General features: G+C 37.3%; 1 protein-coding gene across 6 annotated transcripts in view; it reads right to left on the bottom strand.

Moving 5' to 3' along the window:
- Positions 1–24,283, bottom strand: part of ANKRD46 (ankyrin repeat domain 46) — a 190,784-nt gene that overhangs the window by 166,071 nt on the left and 430 nt on the right. For all 6 annotated transcript variants that reach the window (XM_057308121.1, XM_057308122.1, XM_057308120.1 and 3 more), the window contains exon 2: positions 973–1,073. The gene's annotated coding sequence lies outside the window, so the exon portion shown is untranslated. The remainder of the gene's footprint in view (positions 1–972; positions 1,074–24,283) is intronic.

Raw genomic sequence — 24,283 nt, forward strand, 5'->3', positions numbered from 1 at the left:
GGCATCACACCAAGGGTGCCTAATGAGTTTTATTTAATCTTCCTAACAACTCTATGGTAAGGGTTATTATACTGAATTTTAATAAGGAGTCACTGAAAGATTTCAAGCCAAGGAAATGGGATGGTCTTTCAGAAAGATTACTCTGTCAGAGGGAAAGGTTAGATTAGAGGGGGTCAAGGCTAGAGACTGGGAGACCAATCAGCTGGTCACTGTAGAAACCCAGCCAAGAAATGATGACAGCCTGATCTGAGGCAGTGGCACAGAGAAGGGAGCGCACTGGAGAGGGATAGAGAAGATAGAATTAGTACAACTTAATGACGTGCTGCATATAACAGGTGAGAAGGAGTTGTTAAGGATAATTTTAAATATGGGAAAAATCTGCTAAGGATTAAGAATTAGATCAAGATAAAATAACTTCAGATTATGATACTATATAATGCTTTTTAAAGAAATTAACCCATTGAGAAGAAATTACTCATTAAAATAGTCAAGAATTCTCTTTTCAGGGTAACCTCCCTATTTTCCCCTACAGTATTCACTGGATTAGATCATAAAAAAGGACAAAACTATCAAAAGCATTTGAAAAAATAAAATACCACATATCAAGAGCTTTTCAAGCAATAATGTGTTTTGGTTAAATTCTGTAAGAATAGATAATGAAAAACAAGTTACTTGGTATTTTTGGTTCTAACACAGTAAGAATTCTTGTGGTTTGAAGACTTGGGATTCTTTTGAATGTTGGCTCAGTGGGGAAAAAAAAAAGCCTTCCTTGTTTATTTTTTAAGTGAGAATAAGTGTGGTGTACTTTGTGATTTTTCTTTCTGTCCTTGAGAAACTAACTTTACCCCCAAATTTAATAAGGCCAATGATAGATAACATTTTTCATCTTGATCACAGGACTGAATCTGCCATAAAGCAAGGCATCGAAGCTTTCACACACTGTGAGGAAGTTGACAGCAGAAAAATACTCACGTAAGCCTGAAGATTAGATCTTTCTTTCAGTGGTCACCCAGCAATTTCTCTGAATTCTTAAGAAGGTTCAACAGAATATCCAGAAATGTGACAGCAAGGATCTACAGTAAATAGAAACTTTGGTTATAACAAGGGTGTGACATGAAGTCTAGCTGTTCTATTAAACACAGAGGAGCTGGTGGGGTCTGTGAATATTCTCTGGAAAATCTATGGGTAAGGCATTAATTTGCAAGGCCAGTAGTAACTGACAAGTAATAAAGTAGTGAAAAGGGAGAACAGAAGGCCTCCTAAGGAGTGGTTCTGTTGCCCACAAACAAGAAAGCATGGTCAAAAAGATAAAAAGAATCAAATTATGTGCCATCAGTAGAGGACAAACTGGACTCTGACTATTCATTCTAAGTTACTGGAATTCAGAATGCCTATTTTTCACATTATAAATGGTGGCTAGATCTCAGAGTAGCCCACAAAAGCACTTTTAGAAATAAAATGCTATTTGCATGGGGAGGGGAGTAAAAACAACCAATATTTACATTTAAACCAAACCGGATACATTTAAGGAAAAATATTTCTAATCCATTCTCAATTCTGGTACTTAAATCTCCCCCATGAGATTGATCCCCCGCCCCTTTTGCTTTTCAATGTGAAAGAAAAATTGGCCCAAATCTATCTGCACTTTTCCACAAGCCAGACCCTGCTCCTCCTGAAAGGTGCTGCTGCCCCACCTTCATGCTCTTGCTGGGACCCCCTCAGGTTTCCCCTCTGCACTCAGAGACATCTCAAGGACCTTGTCTGCCCCACTGTACCCTTCTTGTAAGGGATCGTGGAAGTAGGGTCATGCACAGACAGTAGGCACCACAAAAAATCAGTATTAATTCCTGAAACTAACATTTACTATGTGCTCAAAATATGGCAGATACTATGCTAAGTGGTAGGATATAAAGACTAAATCCCGAATTTGTAGCTCAGGCTGAGATTCAGATTAAGCTTTTACTGGTCATTCATGCTCAATATTATCAAATCCCTTTAAATAAACTTGTATGAGAAACAATGGTATTTTATGAAGCTCCATTTAAATACATAAGTCATGCTGTATCGTAAGGGTTATCAGGGCTAGACCAGAAGATGAGGGCTGACAAATTACATGTACCAATTTAGACAAACTTCAAATTACTGAACCACTTAATTTCCTTGCACAAATATTCTGAGTTCACCCAAAGTATTGTACCTTTACTTTTTTATCCTGACCATTGGGGGCTGAATCTTCATGACTAAAGCCTACCTCTAATATATGATTTTCAATGTTGAAATGGTGCAGGTGTTATTCTGAAGACAGCAGGGTTCACATTATGAAAAGGACAAATTCTGCTTTTCATTTGGAGACAGAATTATAGATTATATAGTTACCCCTTCAAATGACCTGTTAAAAATTCACAAGAAAGTTCCTAAACTTGGTGACCAGAAGGGGAGTGGGTGGGGTGGGGGGGATGGATTATACAGGTGATCAGGATTAAGGAGTGTACTTGTTGTGATGAGCATTGGGTGTTGTATAGAAGTGTTGAATCACTACATTGTACACCTGAAATTAATACTACACTGTATGTTACCTAACTGGAATTTAAATAAAAACTTAAAAAGTTTCTTTAAGTTCACAAGATAATGCTTCTGACATTTTCTTCTGATGACAAGCTCCATAAGAAAGTACATTTGATCAAACTATAGATTAATGTGATTTCAAACTTAATATTACACAAATGCATTAGACCTAATTGTACTTAAAACCCGCCAAGAAAATGTCTAAGACCCCATTTAGAACTTACTCACTAGCAATCTATTAATAGCTTCTCAAGAAGTTATGAAAGTGAGTAAAACTCAGAACACATATTAACTATGGTTCAAGGAGTGAAAAGGACTAAAGATTTAATTAAACTTTTTGAGATAATTGTAGATTCACACGAAGTTCAAAGAAATAGTACAAAGGAATCCTGTGTACTTTTACCCAGTTTCCCCTGATGTTAATATCTCACAAAACTATAATATCACAACTAGGATACTGACACTGATAATCAAAATCTAGAACATTTCCATCACCAAACTCTCTCATATTGCCCTTTTACAGCCACACCTACTTCCCTCCCACCCTCACCCCACCTTATCCCCTGGAAACCACTATCCTGTCTTCCATTTCTAGAATTCTGTCATTTCAAGAATGTTATATAAATGGAACCATACAGTATGTAACCTTTTGGGGTTGGTTTTTTTTTTTTTTTTTTACTCAACATAATTCTCTGCAGATTCATTCAGGTTGTGTGTATCAATAGTATCATTCTTCTCTATTGCATAGTGTTCCGTGGTATGGATGTACCACAGCTTATTTAGCCTTTGACCTTTTGAAGGACATCTGGTTGTCTCCAGTTTGGGTGTGTTATTTTAAAGCTTCTAAAACATTCGGGTACATGTTTTTATGTGAATGAACATCTTTGTTTCTCTAAAACAAATGGCCAGGGGTGCAACTGCTGGTCTGGAGGCTTAAAGATTTGGACTAAAAGACAGTTGATGGGACGCCTGGGTGGCTCAGTAGGTTACATCATCAGCTCTGGTCCTGATCCCAGGGTGCTGGGATTGAGCCCTGCATGGCTCCCTGCTCAGCAGGGAGTCTGCTTCTCCCTCTGCCCTTCCCTCTCCTTGTGCGCTCCCATGCTCTCTCTCTAAAATAAATAAATAAAATCTTAAAAAAAAAAAACAGTCAAGTCTGAAGGTGCCTACTGTTCCCATGCAAAAAAAGAAAAAAAGAATGTAAGGTCTTCTTTGGGATCATCTGTTTGGATGGCTCAGGCAACCAGGACAGTGAGAGGTTATTTACAGAAGAGTTTGTTGGATTAAGCATTAATAAGGGCCCTAGTATTTACCAAAGATAGTGTGTAGTAAGAACCATTCCACAAGTAAGAGTTAGAAACATGAATGTGCGAGTGTGAACCCTGAACTAGTATCTTTCAAGATTCACAGAGGGCTGAGTCTGTTCCCCTGTAAATGAATATAAAAGCTAGACATAGTGAAGACTGCTTTTCAAGGTAGGAAGAGGAGGGAGAGAGGTAAGATATGGTCTGACTTTCCTGAGGGACTACTTTCAGGAGTATCCAATACTCTAGAGAGGCAGTTTTTCTAGTGTCAGAAGATGTTAAAAGAGCCTGGCTACCTCACCCAGAATGTATCTGGAGCTAGACTCCTAGGATTTGAACCCCAGTTCAGATACTTACTAGTTGTGTGACTTAAGTACTCAAAAATCAATAGTTTCTAGCTTCGTGAGGAAGGGCACAGCTCTGGGGCGACAGTTCTCTACTGCACCGAAGACAGCCTGCACGGAACATTGAGCATTGATCCCCTGGTAGCAGCATCTAGCAATGGGGTGACCTCTAGTGGGGAGTAAAGACATCCAAGAAAGGAAAAGAGAACTGGTTCCTGGAAGAGGAAAACCCACAAGAACAGTCAAGCCCCAGAAAATCCTCCCCTTGTTCACCATAGCCTGGTTCCTAAGGGACAGTGTCCATGAGGGACAGTGACTAGTTCAGAGGCCAATTCCCTGGGATTGTTAAAAGGAGGACTCGGGGGGTCACATCTTGGAGGCCTGGCACTGCCTAAGAGACTTCATAAGGATGGAGCCACTCATCTTTTAGGATGAAGCAGTCACCTAGATACCAGTAACAAGAGCTCCTAATACCACACAGCGCTTGTCTCAATACAATTGACAAAACAACAAGGAGGTTTTAGTGGAAGCATGTGAGTTACTGACTTGATTGGAAGTTCTAGTTAATATTCCTTTTCTTTTCTATTTTTCTTTTATGTTAATATTGGGTCACATCTACATAACTTCAAGATAATATTCTTGATGGTTAAGAACTAATGGAGAAAACCTGTCGTATTTTAATATATACTCATTAAACCTAACTTTAAATTGGTCTTCTATATCCAATATCACCAACCATACATAATGTATTGATTTATTTTTCATTTTGAAAGGCCACTGGGAAAGGCAAAACTAAGTGCTACATTCTTGGTTCAAATGGACTGACGTTATGCCTACATAGCAACTTTGATCAGAGATCAAAGCACCAGACACTTCAGCAAAATGCAAGGGAAAAATGGCATACCTGGAGAGACACATTATCAAATCGGACTGCCTACATTTTCTAATATCATAGAAAAGTACTAAAACTGAGAGTGATATACAGTAAATGGAAACCCAAATCTGGACTCTCTATACCTCATGTGGTTATTCTTAGCCTTTTAAAAGGATACAGCTGTTTTTAAAATATAAAAATAACCTTAAAGAACCATAAAATAAGAACTTCCAATGAAGTCATTAAATCCTAACTGCTAGCACTTTAGAATTACTGTTCTTAAAATCCAAGTGCTGTACAGATCCACAGACATTAGGCAAAAGGAAAAAAAGCCACATCTAAAAGAAATCTAGCTCTGCACGAGTAAACATTTTAACAATTTAATTCCTTCTCAAAATGTTAATAATATATTTTTTCAGCCTGCTTATCTTCAATAGCCATATTTCTCTAATAGAGTGATTTCCAAGGCTCAGAAAGGTTAATGAGTCTAAGGTTAATGAGTCTAAGGCCACATTGCTGTTAAGTGGCAGAATGGGCTTCAAATTTAGTCTACAATATTTCTAATATGCCATGCCACCTCTATACAGTTATCAAGATAATTAGTAGGAAATGGTTCATACAAAGCTCAGGTGCTTGTTCACAATTGTTTGCAAAAATTCCTGCCAGACCTTGTGCCTAAAATGCAAGAAATGGCTTTGAGATGTGTATCCTTGCAGATTACATAGTGCCTGGCACATTTTTTAAAAATCTAGAGATAGGAGAATCCAATAATTCTTTGTGGATTACACACTCAATTAAGTTCATCTTAACAAGATTATATTTTATTTTTTTAAAGATTTTATTTATTTATTTGAGAAAGAGAGAAGAGCACGAGCAGGCTGAGGGGTAAAGGGAGAAGCAGACTCCCCACTGAGCAGGGAGCCCAATGCGGGGCTCGATCCTGAGACTCCAGGATCATGACCTGTGCCGAAGGCAGACGCTTAACTGACTGAGCCACCCAGGCACCCCCATCTTAACAAAATTTTAAGGTAACATTTTTTATGACTAATTCTATAATTTATTATAAATTTATTACAAAAATAAATATGAGCAAAGAAAAGAAGTTACCCATAATCCTACCAACTAGAAGTAACTATTCTTACTATTTTGGTGCTAGTCCTATAGCCTTTTTTCTCTGTATGAATATATATTTAATTCATACTATACACAAATGTTAAACTTTTTACTTACCATATCATGAATATCCTTCCATGTTACCAGTCTTCCAAAAACAATTTTTAATGGTTGCATTCTGTAATATTCTATAATTTTCCATAATTTTCTTATTAAATTCTTTACCACATTAAAGAAATTTGCTTTGCATTTTTCCTCTTACCCGAATTTAAATTCATTGACATTTTAAGCCAATCAAAACATAGTCTAAGAGGGGCACCTGAGCGGCTCAGTTAGTTAAGGGACCACCTCCTGGTTTCAGCTCAGGTCATGATCTCAGGGTCCTGGGATCAAGCACTGCGTGGGGCTCCCCGCTCAGCAGGGAGTCTGCTTGCCCCTCCCCCGCCCCTCCCCCTGCTCTCTTTCTAAAATAAGTAAATCTTAAAAAAACAAAAACATAGTCTAAGAGACTTTTAAAATAGTATTTTTGGTTTCAAAATCTGACTACCATAATGGATTCTCAGGCGATGTATCTAAAAGATGTGACACGGATGCATCCAGCTATAATGTGGAATTAGACTTCTTTTTTTCTTCTTTTTTCAAAGATTTATTTATTTGAGAGAGAGAGAACGTGGGGGTGGGGGACGGACAGAGAGAGTGTGAGAGGAATCTCAAGCAGACTTGATCCCACAACCCTGAGATTGTGACCTGAGCTGAAACAAAGAGTCCGACGGGTGCTCAACCAACTGAGCCCCCAGGTCCCCCGAGGCTTATTTCTTTACGGACAATAGTTTTACTTTGACAGCAATCCTGATGCAATGCTTGCTTTGCTCATGATAAAACGTCAAAGATTCTGGTGTATGGTTCATCTTAAACTACAGTTCACTTTAATTTGAATCCCTTTTAGAATCCCTATTTATTGATTTTTTGAAAGACTGTCTTAGAAGGGTCTGGGAAATAAATTCTCAAAGATTGTCCGGCTAGAATCTCAATTCTTAACCTTTGAGGTATCTGTCCAAAATAGAGGCAAAATAGTGGATCTTTGTTTTGAGTTCTTAAAAAAGGAAAAAGGTAGCCCCCTTTTTGAAAGCATGGAAGTAACTTAAAAAAAAAATTGAGAATATTATCCTTTCAGGATATTCCAGCACCATGAAGAACACGTGAAGGAGGATGTTTATAAGTAGAACCTTCTGGATTTTACTTCCAAGTCTCAAAAATAATTAACAGAAGTTCAAAAAGAAAAATTTTTAGACAGATCTGGATCTACTACAGATACATTTTTACTTTACATTTAATTCTGTGGTATTTCCAAGTCTAACTTGATTTGTTTAAAATTCTTAATTTTGTGACTTCTTCAATGCCAAGCTATCAATTACTTTATAATTAAAACTTTATTAAAGCAATAAAGGTGAGGTTATTTTGAAATGTGTGAATTACAGAATGCTACAAAGTCCAGTTCATTACGTTTAAGTTCATATAATAATTAAAAGTAGGCTAATCAGGTATTACTTAGTAAACATTCTTAGGAAAGAAAGCTTAATGAAAAAAGGAACAAGGATTTATTTATATGTCTGCTATTACTATGCAACAACTGCTTAGCAACATGAGATACATAACATTTAACATTCATTAAGTTATTATATTCCAGGCACTATTTAAGTGTTTTTCCTGGAACGACTTATTTAATCCCCATATAAGCCTTATATATAAGGTAAATATTATCCTCATTTTATGGGCAAAAAACTAATGGCACTAAGTTTGCTTTCATAAGATTCTTCTTCATATAATGAATTAGTTTAGGAAACTTTTCATCCAAGATTACATAAAGGGAAACATTAGTCTAGCCCACACACTCTGAATTAACTCCTTATCATTTCATTCAAAGTAAATTTTTCTGCAAAAAAACAATAAATATCTGGAAATGTTTCTTACTTTACAGGAAACATCGGTCACATGTTTACAGGAAATATTCAGTCATATATTCTGAATTAACTCTTTGCAATCTTCTCAAAGTAATCTTTTCTAAGTGTGAGAAAACAACAATAAAATATTTGGAAATATTTGCTACTTTACAGGAAGTGACTAAATTTCTGGAGTCGTTATTCTCATGTATTTCTTACTCATTGGCATAGTGAGAAAACACTTGTCTAAATTTTTCTTTCTCCATCAGAAAATCAAAAAAACAAAACAAAAAAAAATCAAAAAATTTCTGATATATATTTCCTCCAACATCTGTCTTACTTATATTTTTGCATTATTAAAATTTAGTTCAGGGGCGCGTGGGTAGCGCAGTCGTTAAGCGTCTGCCATCAGCTCAGGGCGTGATCCCCGCGTAGCGGGATCGAGTCCCACATCGGGCTCCTCCGCTGGGAGCCTGCTTCTTCCTCTCCCACTCCCCCTGCTGTGTTCCTTCTCTCTCTGGCTGTCTCTGTCACATAAATAAATAAAATCTTTAAAAAAAATAAATAAATAAAATAAAATAAAATTTAGTTCAACTTTTGTAAAAATATTGGCTTAAAATAAAAATTATTTGTTCACAAATGGAGTACTGGTACCATGGATATTTTATTTATTCTAATACCTTTCGGCATCTTCCAAAATCTTCACTGTGTAATTTTAGCATGTTTAAAATTCTTAGCAAGGGGCTTTCCTCCATAGGAAGTCTTCAGTTTATAATTCGTAATTATATAATAAAGATATTAAATAAGCACTGGAAGGTCAATCTGAAGTCTTCCATGCGTATGTATTGCTTTTGCAATCAAGTGCTTTTAAAAAATCAGTTTTCTGCACTAGTAGCATTTTATTTATGACCCAATGGTGCCACCTTGTGGCCTATCTGGGCTTCAAGTGCAACTTTAGCATCTAGGACAAGGATAAAGCAAGAGGAGGGAGCGAGCACCTTCCAAGTTTTTGTTTCATTTCTTTTTTTTTGTTTTTCGTTTTTAAAGTTTAGTAACTTACTTATTTTAGTAATCTCTACACCCAATGTGGGGCTTGAACTCACAATCCTGATATCAAGAGACCAATGCTCTACTGAATGAACTAGCCAGCGCTCCTCTCTGCTTTATTTTAGTTACTTACCATTATCATTCTCAATAATTCTTAATTAGTGAAAATTCAGAGTTGAGATGAAGTTCAATTTTTCTTAAAAAAAAATGTACCTAACATATTGTTGTATGTTGATTATACCTCAATTAAAAAAAGATTTACAAAGCAAATTAATAGCATAAATATGATCCCAGGACTATTCGGAGATCTAAATCTCATTAAATACACCTTAGCAGACTTCATTTATACAAAATTAAAGTGCTAAAGAAAAATGACATTCCTGGGGCACCTGGGTGGATCAGTCAGTTAAGCATCCAACTCTTGATTTTGGCTCAGGTCATGATTTCAGGGTTGTGAAATTGAGATTCTCCCTCTCCCTCTGCCCCTCCCCCCTAAAAAATGACATTCCTACTTATTCATTTATTTGGTGTTGTTTAAAAATACAGGAACTACAACTTTTGTAAATTACTCATTTTCTAAATAGTTCACAAAACGTAAACCAGATTCACCTCAAATAGTCTGAAGGCACAAGACTCTGTTCTTAGGAGAAACTTGAATACTTCCATGAAGTTTTTACGACCAGGAAGGCCATTCAGGATTATCCAACCCAATCTCCTTATTTTACATAGAAGGATACTGAGAATCAGAAAGGCTATAACTTAACCTGCTACTTTACAAGCAAGCTACCCCTTATCCTCAAGATTCTAACTCCATTCATGATTCACGGTGGAAATATAAGGTACATCATCCTCAACATAACAGTTTGTCACAATTCTATTGTGATCTGTCCCCATCTAATGCTTTAAATGGTGCACCAGATGGATGCTAGCACGTACGGCATGCTTCACACAAAACACCCATCCTAGTGACTTGGTGGACGAGGGCCCTCCCTAGGCTATACGAGCCCACAGAAGATCTAGTAGACTTCTTTGAGGTGTGCTCTGATTGCATGTGAAGCTATGTGGATCACCGCGGTCTAGAGCTCCATACTGCTTAGTGATGGCCTACATAGACCCTTAAAAGTCAAGAACTCCTGACACATCATTATTAGACCCACATCCTACCTCACTTATTCCAAACTCTAGGGGCCCTGGTAAATAAGGATATACGATGAAAAAACGACTGAAGAGAGGACTAAGGAACCAACTTAACCAAATAGCCTCTAAAAATGGCATGGTTACGTATAGCCACAAAAGGACCACCATTTGGGGTGTGAGACAGTTCCTCTTTTTTCCTTAATTCCCTAAGAATTAAGGATAAAACCTTTGGTAGGAATCAAGTAAAGGATGAAGAGTAGATGTCTGAGACTTTAAGGGAAGCCTTTGTTTCCTTGCCTGCTCCCCCCCCCCCTTTGGACTAGGGGGCAACCTATTTTGGGGAGGCATCTTCTGATACCCAGAGAAAAGAAAATAGGGAGTGACATACAAATGACTCTAGGTTCAAGAAAAGAGAAATAGGGATTTCCCCCCCTAAATTTTTTAGTCCATTTTAGGAGGATAAAAATAAGAATTACAGAGAGAAGTTGTATTTTTTGGCTGGTGCTTTCCTCATGCTGCCACTTAGGAACCTAAAATGTGGGGCACAAAGTGGGAAATGCTAGTATTCCAAGGCAGAGCTGAATCAGCAGTCCTGATAGCTTCGTCAATAGAACAGTAATTCCAAGTGAAAAGGACAATGAATTACAGCAATCTTCTTTCCGACTGAGACCTGGCCCCCACAAAGCCTCTCCTGTTAAAATGGCAGATCCGTGAGTTTGCTCAGTTTAAGTGTATGTACTCTGAGTTCTAGGGACTCTTTCAGAAATGGGAGTAGGGCTGGCAAATCCCTACATCATTTTCCCAAGGAACTATTTTTAGAGACTGCCCAGAGACCTACCAGGTCATTGTGACCAACAAGAGAAAAAGTGGTTAGTGACTAAGGATTTCAAGTTTTTAGCTACATGGCTCTTCATATAATAATTCCCTTGGTAAGTCCCAAGACATAAATTCTTAAAGTTATAAAAATACCCCTAAGCCCCACAATATATCATCAAAAATACTTAAAAGCAGCACTAAATACTAGCACACCAGAAAGCTGAGAACTAGTACTGCAGTTATTATGCTAGGCACTTTACATTTAAAATTTAAATAGCCACAATACTGGATAATGTAACTCTAATATACAATAAATTTCTGTCTATATATGTCTGTTTCTGGCTCTCTACTCTGTTCTAATAGTCTATGAGATATATATGTGCCAATATCACACTGTCTTAATTACTTTGGCTTCATCATAGTTCTTGGTATCTTCTATGGCACGTCTCCCAACACTGTTCATCAAAATCATTATAACAATTATTTGCAATCTTCTATCCCATCTGAGTGTCAGGATTATTTTGACATGTCCCACGGAAAGCCTATTGGAAATCTGTTTACTATGCCAAGTCATACCCTTGAACATGAACTATCTGGATATTCTCTGCTATCTTCTTAGACATTTTTATAATTTTCCCCATGAAGATCTTGTACATCTTTTATATGTTTTATTTTTTAAAAACTTACTGTTTTTATTTCTGCTGTGATTGAGGTCCTTTTTTTACTACAGTTTTAATTTGTTATTACCAGTACAAAGAATGAAACTGATGCAAATGTGCTGACTCATATCCGCAACCCTGCTGAATTCTTACTAATTCTATTAATACATCTATAGGTTCTCCTGAATTTTCTATGTATTACCGTATCACTTACATTAAGTACACTGTGTTAGTTTAAAAACATGCCTGCAAAATCTTCACTACATCTTTCTTCAAGAGGTTGAGTTAAAATGCCCTCCCCTCGAGTATGGGCTTACTAACGCACTACTAACAAACAGGATACGGTAGAAGTGGTTTGTAAGATAGGTCATAAATTAGACAATGCAGCTTCCTCCTTACTCTCTCACGGATTACTCACTCTGAAACAAGCCAGCTGCCATGTCATGAGGACACCCAAGCAGTACTAGAGAGGTTCCTGTGATGAAGCACTGCCAGCAGACAGCAAGGAACTGAAGCTTTTTGCCAAGTCTTGTGAGTGAGCCACCTTGGGAAAAATCCTCCAGATCCAGCCACGCCTTCAGATGGCTAACCCTGGCTGAAATCTTGACTGAAATACTCTGAGCCTGAACCATTCAGCTGAGCCACTTTCAAATTCCTGACCCACAGACATCATTATTTTAAACTTTTTAGTTTTCAAATTTATTGGCATAAAAGTTATTCATCACATACTTTCATGACTAAAAAACAAATCTCTATTATATCTGCATTGTTTCCTTTTTTGTTTCCGATGCTGTTTATTTGTGCTTTTTCTTGTTTTGCTTTTCCTTCCTAGATCATTACTGGTAGAAGTTTGTGTATTTAGTTTTTCAAAGAATCAGTTCTGGGATGCCTGAGTAGCTCAGTCGGTTAAGCGGCCAACTCTATTTCGGCTCAGGTCATGATCTCACAGTCCTGGCACTGAGCCCCGCATCCCCATCTGGCTCCAAGCTCAGTGGGGAGTCTGCCGCTTCCCCTGCATGTGTGCGCTGGCTCGCTCTCAAATAAATAATCTTAAAAAAAAAAAAAGAGAGAGAAAGAACCAGCTCCGCTGTTTTACTGCTTCTGGTTTGTCCTGTTAATTTCTTCTACTTTAAGTTTTATACGTGGTTTCTTTTTTTTTACCTTCTTGATTTGTATCCTTAACTCACTTTTAATCTTATCTTTTAACAAATTTACTTAAATCTATATAATCTTTTTAAAAAAAGAAAGATAAAAATCTATAAATTTACATTGAAGTGTCAACTAGACCCCACTGGTTTTCACATGCAGTATTTCACATTGTTGCTTAAATGTTATATAATTTCTGTGATGGCCTCTTTAAACCTATTAATTATACAGAAATCATTTTAAATACCCAAGCATGGGATTTGAAAACCTTTTTATTAATTTCTAGTTTATTTGCATTGTGGTAAAAGAAAATGGTCTTTGGGGCAAGAATTTATTAAAATTTACAGACTTTCTTTTGGTTAATGTGCCATGTGTATCTGAAAAGAATGTATGAAGCATTAGTTGAAGACAGGATTCTACTCTCTATATACATACATTTGATCAATCTTGTTAATTTTATTGTGGAAGTATTCTTATTTTTCCAATTTTTTTGCCATCTGATATATTGGTTTCTGAAAGTAGTGCTACAGTTTTTCCCCACGACTGTGAATTTATCGATTTTTTCTGTAATCCCACCTAATTTGGGGTTACATTTTGAGACTATGTTTAGGTACATGGATCACTGCTCTATCTTCCCAGAAGACTGTTTATTAGTGTGCTTCTTTATTCCTATTAATGTTTCTTGCCTCAACATTTGACATTAATGATATTAACATTATGTTATTACTATGGTTATATTTTATTCTACAGTTATAACTTTGGGGGGATAGTTTCCTATTTCAACCTTTACGGATAGTTTTGTTTTAGATGTATGTCTGGTAAACAGGAAACTAGATTGCTTTTTAACAGTTCTGAAGGTTTTTTTCCCCACGGTGAGTTCAGTCAACTTATATTTTTTATGATTTCTATCTATGATTTTCTATGATTTTCTATCATTTTTCTATGATTTCTAACCTATTTGGACTGATTTCCACCTATTTTGTGTGTTTTCTGTTTACCATCTATTTTGTGTTTTCTACTTATTTTTTTCTTCTTTGTGTCTTCTGTTTATCATCTTTTTTTCCTTCTCTATTCCTTTTCTTCGACTAGTTATTCAAAAATTTTGACATGCATGCTAACAATGTTTCTTAAAGTCTAAAATTATCTAGAATTTTATTCTGAACACAATGACCAGAATGCACTATAACCACCACAGACCACTCCATGATTGCTGTCTAATAGTTTTAGCTTTATCTTTATTTTTTTTTTATTTTTTAAAGATTTTATTTGTTTATTTGACAGAGATAGAGACAGCCAGCGAGAGAGGGAACACAAGCAGGGGGAGTGGGAGAGGAAGAGGCAGGCTCATAGGGGAGGAGCCTGATGTGGGGCTCGATCCCATAACGCCGGGATCACGCCCTGAGCCGAAGGCAGATGCTTAACCGCTGTGCCACCCAGGCGCCCCTTTAGCTTTATCTTTAAAAAATACCTCTCCCAAACCCCTAAAACTTAAAAAAAAAAAAAAAAAAAAGTTAACTAAATTTATCAACATTTTATCAATCAGTTCACTCTTTTTCAAAAAATCCCATGCCTCCCCTCTGGATTCACTCTTCTGGCTGAAGTTCACTTTCCACTTCTTTTAGTGAGATTCTGTGAGAAGTAGCTTCTTTCAGTCTTCACAAATTTGCAGATGACTTGTTTTGACTTTATTCTTGACTAACAGTTCAGGTGATCGTGAGGTTGTAGTTGCCAGTTACCTTCCCTCAGTCCCCTGAAGCTCTCGCTCTGATCCTTCCAGGCATCTTATTGCCAGGAGATGTCTGCTTCCGTTCAGTTGTTCTTGTGTAGGAATGTCTTTGTCTTCGTTTGGTTTAAAATTTTTCACTTTATCCCTAATGCTCTACAGTTTTATTGGGATCTATTTAGGAGGACTATTTATCCTGCTGGGAATTCAGAACGTATCTGTAATCTAAGTACTCATGCTTTTCTTAAATTCTATCAAATTCTCTTCAACTAGTGCTTTTCAACCGTATCTTCCTATTAGATATATGTTGGAAACTCAACAATCAATATATCCTTTAAAAAAAAAAGTTTTTCTGTGCTACATTCTAGGTCCAGTTCTCAGCTCCATCTTCTAATTCACTTATGCTCAGGCTGATCTGAGTCTAAAAGTTTATTACACTTAAAACCTCAACTACTGTAATTTTTCATTTCTAAGAGTTCTAATTAATTCTTCATATCCACCTGTTGTTACTTTTTGTTTCATAATTTATGGTTCATTTTTTTTTTAATATTTTATTTATTTATTTGACAGAGAGAGAGACAGCCAGCGAGAGAGGGAACAACAAGCAGGGGTAGTGGGAGAGGAAGAAGCAGGCTCCCAGAGAAGCAGGGAGCCCGATGCAGGGCTCGATCCCAGGACCCTGGGATCACGCCCTGGGCCAAAGGCAGACGCTTAACGACTGAGCCACCCAGGCGCCCCATGGTTCATTTTTAATAAATATGAGTCCTTTTTCTCTTTGAGCATATAGACACTTAAAAATCTTTGCTGGATGGTTTCCTAAAATTTTTTACAGCAGGCCTGAATTTGTGTTCCAATGCTCGTATTATTGGATGAGTTCTTCTTAGCACTTAGCATCTTCTTCATTCCTTTTGGAATTTGTGCTGCAAGCTTATTTTGGGAGAAAGGTTTGTTTGTTTTTGTTCTCCATTCCTTCTCCCCCATGCTTACTCCTTCTGAGAGCTGCCTCCACTTCGCCTCCTGGGAATGCAGTTCAGAACCACGTCTTATAAAAGGTAGGTATGAGCTCCTGTCTCTCAGTGAGAGTGGGGCTATTACAGATTTAGTCGCTGAGCTGAAGTCCAGTTCAGTTCCTGGCTGTGAGACTGCCATGTCCTTCTGCCTTGCTAGGTCCAGCTTCTTTAAGCCATTTGATTCTAGCAGCCGTCAAGAACAGTTTTATTTGGACTCTTTTCCTGCTTGGGGAATTTCTACTCAAAGCCTTGACTTCAAGCCATAACCTTACTCCATTCCTGTCCTGTGTGAAGCACTTTTAATCCTTATCACCCAGCAGGAGCCAAATATCTGCCCTGCCCCCCCACCGCCCACTTCCAGAACAGCTGCAGCTCCACTCATCGCACTGTGCTTCTACTCTATAGAGATGTTTAATTTATGTATTGTTCTGCTACATCTTTCTGGTTCCCTCTTTTCAAGTTTGATTAATTATGGCCATGTACTGAAACATGAACTTAATGTACCATTTTGATCTAAAACCAACTATGTGTGTTTGTTTTATCCTCAGAAGCCTACTCCCACTGTAGTGGACATATTGGCTGCCTACTTAGTATCTATTCCTACGTTTTTCTGCCCCATAGTACCCAACAGTATAACTCTTCACTGCCCACATGCCTTGAAGGGGTCAGTCCTGATTATATTGAGCCATGTAGTAATTACATTCCCCTAGCTATAGTGGTTTATGTAGAGGTAGACATGGGACCAGTCCAATAAGACTCTGCTTGAAATGCTAGAGTGACACATTCTCTTTTTTCCCCCCTAAAAATACAGTGTGTAAATAACACCTAAAATTGCTTTATTTTGACATATATTTTATATACATGTGCACACATACACACACATATATGCATGCGTCCACACACATATAGGAAGCACACAGGGTAGAGAGAAAAAGGGAGTCAAGCCTTGATTAAACCTCATTTGAAGCACATATTAGCTCTGGATTTTTTAAATACATGCATCAGTAAAGTCCCTTTTTTATTAAGACAGTTTAAATCAGGTTTTCTGTTACTTAGAGCCAAATATTTAACACAGAACCTAAAGTGGTCATTGCTACTTGATATCTAACCTACTGCTATATGTGCCTGTCACACATGCTGTATGTGCTTTCTAAGAAGGAAAAAATATTGTTTTTGTTACATGTTTCAGAGAAAGACAAAGGTCCAAGGAAGGGTGGGGTGTGATGATATCTAACTCGCTTCAAGAATGAGATGAATTAAAGCCTAAGAAATCCCGCATTTAAATGGAACAAACAGCACAAGGAATTGGATGCTGACTGAGAGCTGAGTAAATTCTAGGAACTGACCACGGAGATAACCCAGAGAACAAGTTGAAAAGATACTCTGATTTTGCTTTTTAAGAAAAAAATCAACATAACAGTCAACAGGCAAAACACAGAAAAAGATGGGGAAGGGGCAGAGAAAGACTTTAATGAAAGAAGCAGTACTATTTGGCAATTGGGATAAAAAGTGACTGACTTAACTTTAGGACTAAAAATGCCACCAAAGTTACAAATGACCAAACTCTTCCAACAATGTCACACTCGGAACATTTTAACATTAAACTTAATTTGGGGCGCCTGGATGCCTCAGTCGGTTAAGTGTCTGACTCTTGATCTCAAGGTTCTGAATTCAAGCCCCACACTGGGCACCATGCTGGGTGTGGAGCCTACTTAAAAAACAAAATGAAACTTAGGTTAAAGGAAAAAAAGACATTGTAATTAGTAAGAGAAAATACATAGGTTATTTGGCTAATTTTAATATATTTAGTTTAAAAAGTAAAATACAGCCAAGTAGTCTCATAAAGACCCAACGTGGAAAAGGTAGCTAAATAAACTGTATTCTTGCAGTTATTTCTGACTGACTTGCTACCATCCCTAAATAACATTGTGCACATATCTTTTAAGTGATTATATTCAGAAATTTATGAAAAGTACTACTTATTAGTACTTAGCAACATATTTATGGATATGTCTCCTCAGGCAGGGGAAACAAAAAAGAAAAATAAGCTATTGGGATTACATCAAAATAAAAAGCTTTTGCACAGGAAGCCATCAACAAAACAAAAGGCAACCTACTGAATGGGAGAGGGTATTTGCAAATGATATACCCAATACTGGGTTAATATCCAGAATATATATAGAACTTACAGAACTCAACACCAAAGACAAATAATCCAGTTTAAAAATGGGCAAAGAAGCTGAACAGACATTTTTCCAAAGACTACAGACGGCCAGAGACAGATCATGAAAAGCTGCTCAACAACACTAATCATCAGCGAAATGTAAATCAAAACAATGAGCTATGACCTCACACCAGTCAAAATAGCTAGTCACAAAAAGACAAGCGATAACAAGTGTTGGCAAGGACACAGAGAAAAGGGAACCCTCCGGTACTGCTGGGGGGAATGGGAATTGGTGCAGCCACCATGGAAAACAGTATGGCAGTTCCTCAAAAAATTAAAAGTAGGAATACCATACGATCCAGGGATTTCACTACTAGGTATTTAACCAAAGAAAAGAAAGACACTAATTTGAAAAGATAATATGCACCCCTATGTTTATTAAAGCATTATTTACATTATTTACAACAGCTAAGATATGGAAGCAACACAAGTGTTTATCCATAGATAAATGGATAAACACACACACACACAGTTCCTTTGTCACTGATTTATTTTTATAAATAAAGTTTTATACACACACACACACACACACACACACACACACACTGGAATATTACTTGGCTATTAAAAAGAATGAGATCTTGTCATTTGCAACAACATGGATAGACCTAGAGGGTATTATGCTAAGTGAAATAAATCAGACAAAGAAAGACAAATACCATATGATTTCACTTATATGCGGAATCTAAAACAAACAGAAACAGATTCATAAATACAGAAAACAAACTGTTAGTTGCCTGTGGGGATGGGGAAAGGGGAAATGGGCAAATTAGGTGAAGGAGATTAAGAGGCACAAACTTTCAGGGGAAAAAAAAGTACTACTTATTGGATAGCTTATCGAATACATACAAATACCAGTATTTCTTTGGTATATATGTGTTTATGGTTACATGAAAGAGCTAGAGACAACAAATTGTCCATTTTTTAATCAAATGGGTATATTTCTACTATTTATTTGACATGTTTTAGTCTTAGAATTGTTTTGTTTCTCTAATAATTACTGACGATAAAGATAATAAGTATTTAAGGTTTCTATTTTTTTTTTAAAGATTTTATTTATTTATTCAACAGAGATAGAGACAGCCAGCGAGAGAGGGAACACAAGCAGGGGGAGTGGGAGAGGAAGAAGCAGGCTCATAGCGGAGGAGCCTGATGTGGGGCTCGATCCCATAATGCCGGGATCACGCCCTGAGCAGAAGGCAGACGCTTAACCGCTGTGCCACCCAGGCGCCCCAGTATTTAAGGTTTCTAAACACTGTCTTGGAGGAATTGCAAACGATCTTAGTGAACAAAGAGAAGCTTCAGAAAACCTGAACAGCACTAAAACTAGAACAAGTTCCCAATTCTGGGTATGTCACCAAAGGAAATAAAATCACTCTCTCAAAGAGATATCTGCATGTTCATTGTAGCATTATTCACAACAGCCAAAATTTGGAAATAACCTAAGTGTCAGTTGACAGCTAAATAATACAGAAGATGAAGATGTGGTGTGTGTGTGTGTATATGTATGTGTGTGTGTGTGTGTGTGCGTGTGTGTGTATATATAATGGAATACTATTTAGATATAAAAAAGGAGGAAATCCTGCTATTTACAATACCATAATTAAACATGGAGGACATTATGCTAAGTGAAATAAGCCAGACACAAAAAGACAAATATTGTATGATCTTATTTATATGTGGAATTTTAAAAAGCCTAATTCATAGAATCAGAAAACAGAATGGCGGTTGCCTGGGACTGAAGGGTGGAGGAAGTGAAGTTGGTCAAAATGTACGAACTTTCAGTTAGATGACTAAGCTCTGAAGTTCTAATGAACAGTACAGTGATTATAGTAATACTGTATTGTATACTTGAAATTTGCTGAGTAGATCTTAAGTGTTGCAACACACACACACAAAGGTAACTATGTGAGGTCATGGATGTGCTAATTAACCTGATTGTGGTAAACATTACACAGTGTATAAGAATACTAAATCATCACATTGTACCCCTTAAAAAATCATGTTGTGCAACCTAAATATATACAATTTTATTTGTCACTAATACCTCAATAAAGCTGGAAGAAAAAGGAACAAGCATCCCTTAATCTGGAAATTAGCTGTTCCTTTGTCACTGATTCTATTTTTATACATAAAGTTTAAGTTGATTATTCTCACGTCTACTTCTTGGTTCATAAAAAAGGGACTTTATTACAAAGACATAACTATAAACTTAAGTTTTAATAATAGCAAAAATTATTTTAAATAGGTAAATCCTTTGTCAACACCACAACAGAGTTCTTTATGGAATGCCTGCATATAGTCCAATTCTCTAATTATTTTCCTTGTAAGAAATCTAGAAAAAGTCTTTAGTAGAACGGTACTAAGCAAATTTGGCATGACAATTCAATAGTATAGTGACAATCTCAAAAGTTCTTTCATTTTTAAAGGATGAATAATAAAACAAAGTCAATATGGAGTCAATGAAAAATTCTGCACCAGAAGAGAAGAGGTTCTCTCCGTGAAGAAAAGCATACCACTGAAAATTATTTACAATAAGATTGAAAAAGAAATCCAGAAAAAAATGCGCTTTAGGAATATACAAAAAATTAAGAACTCAGGGTGAGGAAAAAAATAGTATTAGAAGGAGACTGGGATAAAACAAAACTGTAAATTAAGTAAAAACATAAAAGAAATTTAAAATCCAAATTGTAAGCAGTAAGAAACAGAACAAATGACTGCAGAAAATAAAATCTGGGACAGAAAGGCCTGCTTAAGAAGCGATGCAAAAGAAAAGAAAAAAGTTCAGGATGTGTGACACAATTAATACAACTAGAAACCAGAGCCAACCCATGAAAAATCCCCACAGGAAAAAAATGAAAAAACAAAACAAAAAAAGGCACAAACTTAAGAAAACACTTCCCTCAAGTGAAAAAAAAAGATTGAAGGACCTGTCATCTTCCAGATAAAATTAATGGATTAAAAAATTAGTAGCTATAACACTAAACTTTGAAATATTTTAATCACTCTAAATCTTTACAACACAGAGCTGTACCTACTATGGAAACAGTACACAGGATCATGGAAAGAGCTTATATCCACAGCTAAGATGGTGTAAATCGGCCACATGCTGTGTATCTCACTGATTAGTTTGTATTTGTATTTGGGCATTAACTTACTCCGGGTAAACACAAGAACCTAAGCTTATGTCCCTAAATAAAAATTGCACTCTGTTTTTGTTTTTGCTTTTTGTTTTTACATTTAACCCCCTTTTTAAACCACGCCGTCTTCTATTATTTATTTGCAATGAGGTATTAGTCTTCACACTTTATAAGTAACAGAAGTGTAGTTTTGCACTTATGAATTAATTCTTTTAACAGAAATGATGTATATCAGCACAGTCAGTTCTTACTACTACTGAGATAGCATACTTCAAAATAAATCCTAGTTCTCAATTTCTGGAGTGTATTTTTGTTTCTAAATGCACAGCTTGTAACGCTTGTAAGTTTAATTTTTTAACCTGAGGTAAGAACAAAGTGGCAAAAGAACACACTCCATTCAAGCACTTTCATGAGTCCTGAAATACGTTATATAAAGGACAAGCTTCCTGGTGTATTGGTTTTGAAGGTTAATAATACATTATCAGTACTAGTAGTATAATTATTTACTTCACCAGTCATTGATAAAATAATCCAAGTCTAGTTGCTAAGCAGGTGAAGCTGGAAATAAAATTAGTCACTATGAAAATGACTACAGTGCTTTTAAATAATTCATATATGAAAAATTTACTGCTAACTTTTTCTGAAGAGTTGTCTATACTTGTAGACTCCAATTCCTCTCCTACTCGCTCTGTAAAACCAGGTTTTAGCCCAGGTTTTCTCACCCAATATTCTCCTGAAAGTGCTCTTGCATGGTTACCGAGGACCTTCACATTGCTAAATCCAATGGCCATTTCACAGTCCTCATCTTACATGACTTGTCAACTGAGCAGGAGCAGACACAGACGATCACTTTCTCCTTCCTGAAACACTCTCTTCACTTGGCTTCCGGCACTCCACATTACTACCTTCAAAGGCTTTTTTTCCTCCTCAGACTTTGAGGTTCTTAATCTCTCCAACCATTGAACATGGAAAGCCTAGAGCTCAATCCTTGATCCTTTAGACCAGATCTCATAAAATCTCATGGTTTTAAATACTATCTACTTGTTAATAATTCCCAAATTTCTATTTGAAGTTGGAATCTTTCCCATCAATTCCAGTCTCATATAACCCCACGTGAACAGGCATCTCAAACCTGACACATCTAGAACTAACTCATAATACCCACTCCACCCACCTCCCCTTATCTCTCCATCCTTAAACCTTCCCCATCTCGGTAAATAACAAATCCATCCTTCCAACAGCAGACAAAAGGCCTTGGAGTCATGCTTCATGCTTTTACCCCTACACTCCACATCCAATCCATCAGTAAATCCTGGCAGCTACAAGCTGGTCTAAGCCTCCATCACCTTTCACTTGGGATTCCTGAACCAACCTCCTAACCAGTCTCCCCTCTTCCATCCTTGCCCCCACAGTTGATTCTGAACGCAGCAGCCAGAGCGACTCCTTAAAAATGTTAAGTCAGATCCCCCAACTCCTCTGCTCAAAACCTTTCACCCACCCAGAGAAAAAGCCAAGGTCTTTACCAGGACCAGTCAGCTCTCAGACTCCCACTCTGCCCTCCCTTACTCTGCTCAAACCTGCTGGCCTCCTTGCTGGTCCTCCAGTAAGACTGGCAGTCTCTGGGCTTCTGCACCTGCCTGGTATACTCTTCCCCTAGATAGCTCCATGACTGTCCTTCACTCCCTCCAGCTTTGTTCAAGAATCTTCTTCATGACACTGTTCCTTATTTTAAAACCACATCCCCCTTAGCTGCTTTATTTTTCTTCTTAGCAACAGTTACCATCTGACTGGATATATTTTAATTTTTTCAAATTATTTTGTTTATTGTACCCACTCTCACATTCTTCCAGTGGAAAGTTAGCTCCATGAAGACAAAGATTTTTTTCCCCCACCCTTCCATCCCGTGTGTAGAACAGTGCCTGGCCATGGCAGGCAATATACATTTGCTACAAGAATGTTGAATATGCTAACTCTTATACCCTGATAAGGCTAAGAAATTTGGGAGACTCTAGTATCCAACCTCTTTCTCCTGGGAAATAGGACTTCCCTTATGATGTTCATAGGAACCATGGAAATTCTTTATGCTTCACAGTAACTCAATTTGCTCTAAACAACAGGCCAAAAATCTCTTCATTCCTTTTTACTTCAGTCTCTCTCCAGGGCCTTTCCTACATCCAGTAAGATACTAATTTACTGTCATTGAAAAATCTTTCATTTCCCTTTAGCACTACTGTCTTAATATTGTAAAGGCAAAGTGAACTCAATAACAATGGTATCAAAACACAAATAATGAAGAATAGTGATGAAGCATACAAACAACCAGATAAACCCAACTCTATTTCAAATCAAACTGCATTGGTAGTGGTGAGGGCCTTAGTCCAAGCTTACTTTATAATCCACTATAATCTGTAATGAGCATTTTTCTCATTAAACTCCTTAAAAACGAAAAAGGAGTTGGTATAGGGCTCTTGCATATAGCCATGAAAATTAAGCCTGAGAGAAATCAGTTCAGGCTACAAATCAAATTAAACAAACAAAAATCTCTAGAACACGTATGGACAGGTAAAAGAACCAAGAACACTGAAGTAAGGCAGATGCTGCTCAAATCCCAGCTCACCCTCCGCTAGCTGTCTGACCTTCGACAAGTTAACTCAGACTCTCCGTGCTCAGTTTCCTTGTCTGTAAAATGGCAATGGTACCTCACAGGGTTGCTGCAAGGATTAAATAGAGGTATTAGGTATTTCAAACACTCAGCACCATGTCTGACACAGAGTAAGCACTGAAAATAGTTATTACTATAATTCCTATACCACTAATATTACAGCTGTTTAAACTAGGAGCTTCTTGGTACCACTGCTATTTTTTTTAAGAGTGAGAGGTGTCATTATTCAGTGGTATAGTACCCCCCCCCAGTTGTGTTCAGTAGCCAATTTTAAAGAATAAATGTATCTTTTCCTCGAGGCAGGGCTCTGTATTGGAAAACCTAACCACCCGTTTCCTAGCATTGCACATTAAGAGGCAAATGGCTATTTAAACACGGGGCTATGTGCCATTCTGGACTGTTCAGTCGCACCGCAACAGCTGTTTACACCTAGACTGCGGGTTCCTTACGATCCGCCACGTACAGCGGTATTCCTGCCGCGAAAGCACACACTCGGTCCGGGCGCTACAACCAAATGCCAGCGGAGGGCTGCGGCTCAGACCTCCCGATTAACCGCGAGCGCGCCCCGCCCCGTTCCGC

The sequence above is a fragment of the Ursus arctos genome, unplaced genomic scaffold, assembly GCF_023065955.2.
Source record: "Ursus arctos isolate Adak ecotype North America unplaced genomic scaffold, UrsArc2.0 scaffold_6, whole genome shotgun sequence".
NCBI classification, from domain to species: domain Eukaryota; kingdom Metazoa; phylum Chordata; class Mammalia; order Carnivora; family Ursidae; genus Ursus; species Ursus arctos.